Genomic DNA, 9,310 nt, shown 5'->3' with positions numbered 1-9,310 from the left:
CCGAATATAGAGGATTTCTGTGTCGATAGTTTAAAGAGATTGGATATGGAAAATTACATCCCCAGGGAGATGGAATATAGAGGATTGTGTCCCGGAAGGGGCCTTTTTATAGATTATTTGGGCCATGCAGATAAGCATAAGCCAGACTGGAACATAAAAGAATATATGAGGATATATAAGGACTACAAATCCTAAATCTACCCAGTATGTTATGAGGGTAATTCCATACCCACCAATTTTTTAGATAACAAAAATCCATACATCATCACTATGTGATCATATGTAATCAGCAGGAGATGAAAAAGGAAAGGAGGGGGGTCATCTATACTAGTCCTGATTATAGTGTTGATTCTGTTTGAAAGCAGACAGACAACATCATATCATGTCCTTCATATAGGCAGATATATCATCATATGATGTTAATTATTAACAATAATCAAACTCCAATTGTACCATCATTTCTTGTTTACAGAAAGCTAGCATAGCTGTTGTATTCATTCAATCCCTGCGGAGAGAGTGAATTAAGAAGGAATATCCATCTGCTCTCACACTGTAGCAGGTACTGATCAATATCACCTCCTCTAATTCCTAAATTGATCTTTTGAATGGCATAGCACATCAAACCATCTAGTTTACAATCATGTTTATGGAAAAAATGTTTTGCCAAAGGTTGTAATTGTTTTAAACGCTCTTTATCCCGCCGAGCATTCCTAATGGATCCTACATGTTCCAGAATCCTTAGTTTAAGCTTCCTCTTAGTTTTTTCCCACGTAAATTTTTGGGCTTGGACATCTTAGTACATAGATAACACCAGAGGTGTTACAATTAATGTATCCATCAATGGAGTGTGTTTTTCCATATCTATCTATGACTCTGATGGTTTTCTCCATGTGGTTGCACGCTTTGCAACCTCCACATCGATACGAGCCTTTAATGGTATCCTTCGATTTTTTGCTTCCAAAATGACTCTGAACCAAATTGTCCCTTAAGTTTGGTGCACGTCGCTAGCTGAATGATACTCTTTCTACTAAAATACTCCTTAGATCATCATCAGAGCGCAGAATTGTCCAATGGCTTTGAATAATATTCTGAATTTTCTTCCACTCACAGCAGAAGTCTCCTATAAATCTAATAGGCTGTTGTTGCTTCAATATTTTTTGTTGATAAATCAAAGTATTTCTATCTGTCCTCTTAATATTAACCGATGCTCTTTTGATCAGTCTTTTGCTATATCCCCTTTCCTCCAGTCTGCAAGCCAGTTCTTTCGCTCGAGTATCATACTTAGTTGGACTGGACCAGTTCCTTTTAAGTCTGAGGAACTCACCTTTGGGGATATTGCGTATCACCGGGGGATAGTGAAAACTACTGTGGTGTAATACACTGTTGGTCGACCGTAGTTTTTCTAAAAAGATCTGTCTCCAAAGAGCCATCCGATTTCTTTCGGATAGTTATGTCCAGAAAGTCTATCTCTGTCAAACTCATATTGTAAGTGAGTCTAAGATTGTTAGGATTATCATTAAGAGTAGATATAAATTCATGAAATAATTTACTACTTTCACTCCAGAAGATCAAAATGTTGTCTATGTATCTGACCCACAACAGGATGGAGTCAGTATACATAGACAAGTTATCAGTAAAGACAGTGTCAGATTCCCACTTTCCAAGGTATAAATTTGCAAAAGTGGGGGCACAAGCTGCCCCCATAGCTGTGCCACGGACCTGCAGGTAGAAACAATTAGAGAAAACAAAGAAATTTTTGGTAAGAATGAAGTCCAACAGCTCAATTAGAAAGCTGCTGAATTCTTGATCATGTTCTGCTCTTAAAAAGAACCTGTCCGCCTCGATACCTGTTGCATGGTCTATGCTTGTATATAGTGATTCCACATCCGTGGTAATCATCCAAACATCTTTGTCCAAAAATAGACCATCCACCAATTTAAGTACGTCTGAGGTGTCCTTAATATAAGATGGAAGAGTGGTCACAAATTTTCTAAGGTGTGTATCCACAAATATACTGGCTTGCTCTGATAAGCTAGATATCCCGGATAGAATTGGTCTTCCTGGTGGCGTTATCCTATTCTTATGAATTTTAGGTAACAAATAGATAGTGGGAATTTTTGGGTTCTCCATTTTTAAGAAGTTCCACTCTGTTTTATTAATCACCCCGGTATTAAAAGCTTTATCAATAATATGGTCATACTCGATCTTGAAATTTTCTACAGGATTGGAGAACAGTCGCTTATAGCATTTTTAATCACTAAGTTGTCTATCCATTTCTTTTAAGTACATATCTATTGGCCATATTATGACATTTCCTACCTTATCGGAAGGTTTAATCATGACATCTTCCCAATCTTTTATCTCTGTTAGAGCCTGTCTCTCAGCTTTATTGAGATTATTGAAGCTTCGGTTTCCACTACTTACTCTCAGATTGTCCAGTTCTTTAGAGACTAATTTTTCAAAAGTATCTATCTGTGGACTTATATATTCGGTTGGAAAAAATTGGGATTTCTTTTTACATATAATCCTTGAGCTGTCAGATCTGGAAGCTGAATCCATAGACGTCCCCGGATTAGTGGAAGAATTCTGTTCCAAAGACAGTTCCTCCAGAGTACTAAGGGCTTCCAAGTCTTCCTTAGAACTCAAGGATATAAATTGATCCAAAGTTAGTCTGTTCTCCTCATTTCCTACATTAATATTATCCTTGGGATTCTTTTGAGAATACATTTTAGCCAATTTTAGTTTTCTCGTAAATAAGTGCAAGTCCTTCTCCCATTTAAATCTATCAAATTGGACTGTAGGGGAAAAGGTAAGACCCCATAATAAAAGACTAATATGTTGCTCCGAAAGTATCCGATTAGAAATGTTGATGACCTGTAGTGATGTACACTGATTTGTTATCTCCTCATTGATCGTCCCTCTGGGTTGCGTGAATTTCTCCACCCCCAAAGATTCCGGTCTCGAAGATTTCTTCCTCCCCCTACTGATGGGTCTAAATCTGTGGTTCCTATCTCTTCCTGGGACCCCAGGGTACGGTCTAAAAAAGAATCCATATTTTTGGTATTTTTTGGGGTATATCTCCTTCTATTTCTAAAGGGACCCCTGTTCTTCGACCCACGGTCAAATGTCTGAGGATCAGAGGAATCGCCACTTGTTGACAAACCCCTCTCATTCCTTTTTTGATCATGGCTACTACTATTCCATCTAAAGACTTGCCCACTAATATGATCCCTTTTATCACGGGCAAATTTAGATCTTTTCTTTTCTATAATAAATTTCTCGTGCTCTTCTAATTCTTTCTTATTTTTATCATACATTTGCACAAATAGATCATTATTTTCAAAATCTTTAAGTTTAGTACTGAGGTGCTCAATTTCCTTAGAGTACTGGTCCAACATGAGTGCGTCATGTTTAACTATAATATGGATCAGTTCCCGAGAGCATTTTAACAGAGTGTTCTCCCATTCCATTTTAAGATCTATAGCAGCCAACTCGTAGGAAGGGAATACCTTTGGGCGTAAACCACGTGGGGTAAGTGCATTTTTCAAGTAATTTTCATTGGTCGTTAGGTCCCACCATGTTTGGCTCTGTTTCCGAAGTAAATTCTTAAGTTGATATAAATCCTCCCTCCATCCACCATTCTCCACCGTCTTACTAAATTCACCTGTATCCGAGAAAATGGACCCCACATTTTCATTACGTTTCTCATAGTACTTAGTCAGATCGGCTTTGAGGTTAAAGCTAGCCATAGTCTCTGTCTAAAATTAGTGTAATAGATGACAGGCTTACTAAAAGTAATTTTCTCTAAGCCTCAATAAATATAATATTTATCATCACAACAGCTGGTGCTCACCATAGAGACTGAGATAGACCTCAGGTATGTCACATTCAGAAAAAACAAAAGAGCATGGTCGCACACAGATATGGAACTATTACTCTATTTGGAAAGATTAAATATCGTTTCCACACAATAGGTAGGGTGCACTCTCTTATGTAATTAACAATATAGAAAGAGAAGAAGAAAAGAACATGCGAGGCACTCCCGTTACCAGACACATTGTAGTTCATGAGATTGCAAAAATAGCAAAACAAGTATTAAAACTCACATTTTATTAATTTCTTGTTAAAAAGCAGCGAAATATATAAAAAAAGTGAAATAATGTGTATATGGTGTATTAAAACCAAGAGTACCCGAAACAACGGCACAGAAAGTATCATATGATAGTGAGACCCATAGGAAGGGGCACATCCATCCCAAACAAATTATATATGTATTATATTATATAAGTTTTTGATCCTAATAAATATCAAACCAGTAGTTTCATTAGGGGGATAATAATTCACAGATCCGGAGTTTGTTATAAAACTCATGAGGAGACTCAGAGCAAATTACCCTGTCCCCAAAAGTACAGTGCACATATGAGTATAGTTGATCTTTTCTGTAAAACCTCCAAAATATGAGACAGAAATATTCAATCTCTATAGAGAGTCATAATATGTCTCATTACATCAGAGAAATGATAATTCCAAAATTAGAGATTAGTTATAAAACTCATTGAAGCAAACACTGTACCTATTACTCTGCCCCAATGGACAATACATATAAAGGTATATGGGTATAGATTATCATCCCTTAATAATGTAATGTAGAGGGTATGAAAGTGCACCATATAAGGTAGATATAAATGGGTTCAAAACCTCCCGTTGATATGCCACTAAAATATTACATGGGTGAAAATATATTGAATTGAGCAGCGGGGATAAGTCTCCCAGATATAGGTCACATGTATAGAAGCGCTGCCCGTCTGCACATTTCTACCCTCTATCTCAATATGCTGCAAATTCAGGATATAACCAATGCTCCAAGATCTAATGTGATGAGATACCTTCAGCGCATATCTGTATCACATAGCTCCCATCTCCGGCAAACGCCGGTGTCTGGTGCCGCTGTTGGGTACTAGTGACGTCACACTGACGTCACATCCCCTACTCCCTAACGTACGTTTCGCAACAGTGCTTTCTCAAAGGAAGTAACCAGAGGTGATTCACCCTGGTTACTAATAAAGCAAGCCTGTCCAATCCGTGAGCTCGAAATTGGATTGACATATTTTCTCACCAATCTCGGACATCTCAATAGATAAGGTGTAATAAACAAAAATGGAGAAACGGAATTTCACCATAGTAATCATGCATCGCTCCCACATATATCGGATACAAGTAACCCTGTGTTACAATTAAAAAGGATAATATCAAAGTCATTTAAAGGGTAAGTATCTAGAATTATTATTTAGAGTTTTTATTTCACTAATGACTACCACTCTCATGGTAGTCAGGGATGGAAGAGCAAATTCTTTATTTCTGTGTCAATAGTTTAAAGAGATTGGATATGGAAAATTACATCCCCAGGGAGGTGGAATATAGAGGATTGTGTCCCGGAAGGGGCCTTTTTATAGATTATTTGGGGCCATGCAGATAAGCATAAGCCAGACTGGAACATAAAAGAATATATGAGGATATATAAGGACTACAAATCCTAAATCTAACCAGTATGTTATGAGGGTAATTCCATACCCACCAATTTTTTAGATTACAAAAATCCATACATCATCACTATGTGATCATATGTAATCAGCAAGAGATGAAAAAGGAAAGGAGGGGGGTCATCTATACTAGTCCTGATTATAGTGTTGATTCTGTTTGAAAGCAGACAGACAACATCATATCATGTCCTTCATATAGGCAGATATATCATCATATGATGTTAATTATTAACAATAATCAAACTCCAAATGTACCATCATTTCTTGTTTACAGAAAGCTAGCATAGCTGTTGTATTCATTCAATCCCTGCGGAGAGAGTGAATTAATAAGGAAGATCCATCTGCTCTCACACTGTAGCAGGTGCTGATCAATATCACCTCCTCTAATTCCTAAATTGATCTTTTGAATGGCATAGCACATCAAACCATCTAGTTTACAATCATGTTTATGGAAAAAATGTTTTGCCAAAGGTTGTAATTGTTTTAAACGCTCTTTATCCCTGCGAGCATTCCTAATGGATCCTACATGTTCCAGAATCCTTAGTTTAAGCTTCCTCTTAGTTTTTCCCACGTAAATTTTTGGACATGGACATCTCAGTACATAGATAACACCAGAGGTGTTACAATTAATGTATCCATCAATGGAGTGTGTTTTTCCATATCTATATATGACTCTGATGGTTTTCTCCATGTGGTTGCACGCTTTGCAACCTCCACATAGATACGAGCCTTTAATGGTATCCTTCGATTTTTTGCTTCCAAAATGACTCTGAACCAAATTGTCCCTTAAGTTTGGTGCACGTCGCCAGCTGAATGATACTCTTTGTTCTAAAATACTCCTTAGATCATCATCAGAGCGCAGAATTAAGAATGTAAGAATGAAGTCCTTAAATTGGTGGATGGTCTATTTTTGGACAAAGATGTTTGGATGATTACTACGGATGTGGAATCACTATATACAAGCATAGACCATGCAACAGGTATCAAGGCGGTCAGGTTTTTTTTAAGAGCAGAACATGATTAAGAATTCAGCAGCTTTCTAATTGAGCTGTTGGACTTCATTCTTACCAAAAATGTCTTAGTTTTCTCCAATCGTTTCTACCTGCAGGTCCGTGGCACAGCTATGGGGGCAGCTTGTGCCCCCACTTTTGCAAATTTATACCTTGGAAAGTGGGAATCTGACACTGTCTTTAGTGAGAACTTGTCTATGTATACTGACTCCATCCTGTTCTGGGTCAGATACATAGACGACACTTTGATCTTCTAGAGTGGAAGTAGTTAATTATTTCATGAATTTATATCTACTCTTAACGATAATCCTAACAATTTTAGACTTACTTACAATGTGAGTTTGACAGAGATAGACTTTCTGGACATAACTATCCGAAAGAAATCGGATGGCTCTTTGGAGACAGATCTTTTTAGAAAAACTACGGTCGACCAACAGTGTATTACACCACAGTATTTTTCACTATCCCCCGGTGATACGCAATATCCCCAAAGGTGAGTTCCTCAGACTTAGAAGGAACTGTTCCAGTCCAACTAAGTATGATACTCGAGCGAAAGAACTGGCTTGCAGACTGGAGGAAAGGGGATATAGCAAAAGACTGATCAAAAGAGCATCGGTTAATGTTAAGAGGACAGATAGAAATACTTTGATTTATCAACAAAAAATATTGAAGCAACAACAGCCTATTAGATTTATAGGAGACTTCTGCTGTGAGTGGAAGAAAATTCAGAATATTATTCAAAGCCATTGGACAATTCTGCGCTCTGATGATGATCTAAGGAGTATTTTAGAAGAAAGAGTATCATTCAGCTGGCGACGTGCACCAAACTTAAGGGACAATTTGGTTCAGAGTCATTTTGGAAGCAAAAAATCGAAGGAAACCTTTAAAGGCTTGTATCGATGTGGAGGTTGCAAAGCGTGCAACCACATGGAGAAAACCATCAGAGTCATAGATAGATATGGAAAAACACACTCCATTGATGGATACATTAATTGTAACACCTCTGGTGTTATCTATGTACTGAGATGTCCAAGCCCAAAAATTTACATGGGAAAAACTAAGAGGAAGCTTAAACTAAGGATTCTGGAACATGTAGGATCCATTAGGAATGCTCGGAGGGATAAAGAGCGTTTAAAACAATTACAACCTGTGGAAAATTATTTTTTTCATAAACATGATTGTATACTAGATGGTTTGATGTGCTATGCCATTCAAAAGATCAATTTAGGAATTAGAGGAGGTGATATTGATCAGCACCTGCTACAGTGTGAGAGCAGATGGATCTTCCTTATTAATTCACTCTCTCCGCAGGGATTGAATGAATACAACAGCTATGCTAGCTTTCTGTAAACAAGAAATGATGGTACATTTGGAGTTTGATTATTGTTAATAATTAACATCATATGATGATTTATCTGCCTATATGAAGGACATGATATGATGTTGTCTGTCTGCTTTCAAACAGAATCAACACTATAATCAGGACTAGTATAGATGACCCCCCTCCTTTCCTTTTTCATCTCTTGCTGATTACATATGATCACATAGTGATGATGTATGGATTTTTGTTATCTAAAAAATTGGTGGGTATGGAATTACCCTCATAACATACTGGTTAGATTTAGGATTTGTAGTCCTTATATATCCTCATATATTCTTTTATGTTCCAGTCTGGCTTATGCTTATCTGCATGGCCCCAAATAATCTATAAAAAGGCCCCTTCCGGGACACAATCCTCTATATTCCACCTCCCTGGGGATGTAATTTTCCATATCCAATCTCTTTAAACTATTGACACAGAAATAAAGAATTTGCTCTTCCATCCCTGACTACCATGAGAGTGGTAGTCATTAGTGAAATAAAAACTCTAAATAATAATTCTAGATACTTACCCTTTAAATTACTTTGATATTATCTAATTTAACTGTAACACAGGTTTACTTGTATCCGATATATGTGGGAGCGATGCATGATTACTATGGTGAAATTCCGTTTCTCTATTTTTGTTTATTGCACCTTATCTATTGAGATGTCCGAGATTGGTGAGAAAATATGTCAATCCAATTTCGAGCTCACGGATTGGACAGGCTTGCTTTATTAGTAACCAGGGTGAATCACCTCTGGTTACTTTCTGGTTACTACCTGGTTATCAGAGGGGAGCAGAGCATGTAATGTGATGAGGGGAGCTAAGCATGTAATATGAGGGGAGAGCAGAGCATGTAATGTGATGAGGGGAGCTAAGCATGTAATATGAGGGGGTAGCAAAGCATGTAATGTGATGAGGGGAGCTAAGCATGTAATATGAGGGGAGAGCAGAGCATGTAATGTGATGAGGAGAGCTGAGCATGTAATATGAGAGGGAGCAGAGCATGTAATGTGATGAGGGGAGCTGAGCATGTAATATGAGGGGGGAGCAGAGCATGTAATGTGATGAGGGGAGCTGAACATGTAATATGAGGGCGGAGCAGAGCATGTAATGTGATGAGGGGAGTTAAGCATGTAATATGAGGGGGGAGCAGAGCATGTAACGTGATGAGGAGAGCTGAGCATGTAATATGAGGGGGGAGCAGAGCATGTAATGTGATGAGGAGAGCTGAGCATGTAATATAAGGGGGAAGCAGAGCATGTAATGTGATGAGGGGAGCTGAACATGTAATATGAGGGCGGAGCAGAGCATGTAATGTGATGAGGGGAGTTAAGCATGTAATATGAGGGGGGAGCAGAGCATGTAATGTGATGAGGGGAGCTAAGCATGTAATA

This window comes from Mixophyes fleayi, chromosome 4, assembly GCF_038048845.1.
Source record: "Mixophyes fleayi isolate aMixFle1 chromosome 4, aMixFle1.hap1, whole genome shotgun sequence".
Taxonomy (NCBI): domain Eukaryota; kingdom Metazoa; phylum Chordata; class Amphibia; order Anura; family Limnodynastidae; genus Mixophyes; species Mixophyes fleayi.
Note: the sequence above shows the minus strand (reverse complement) of the source record.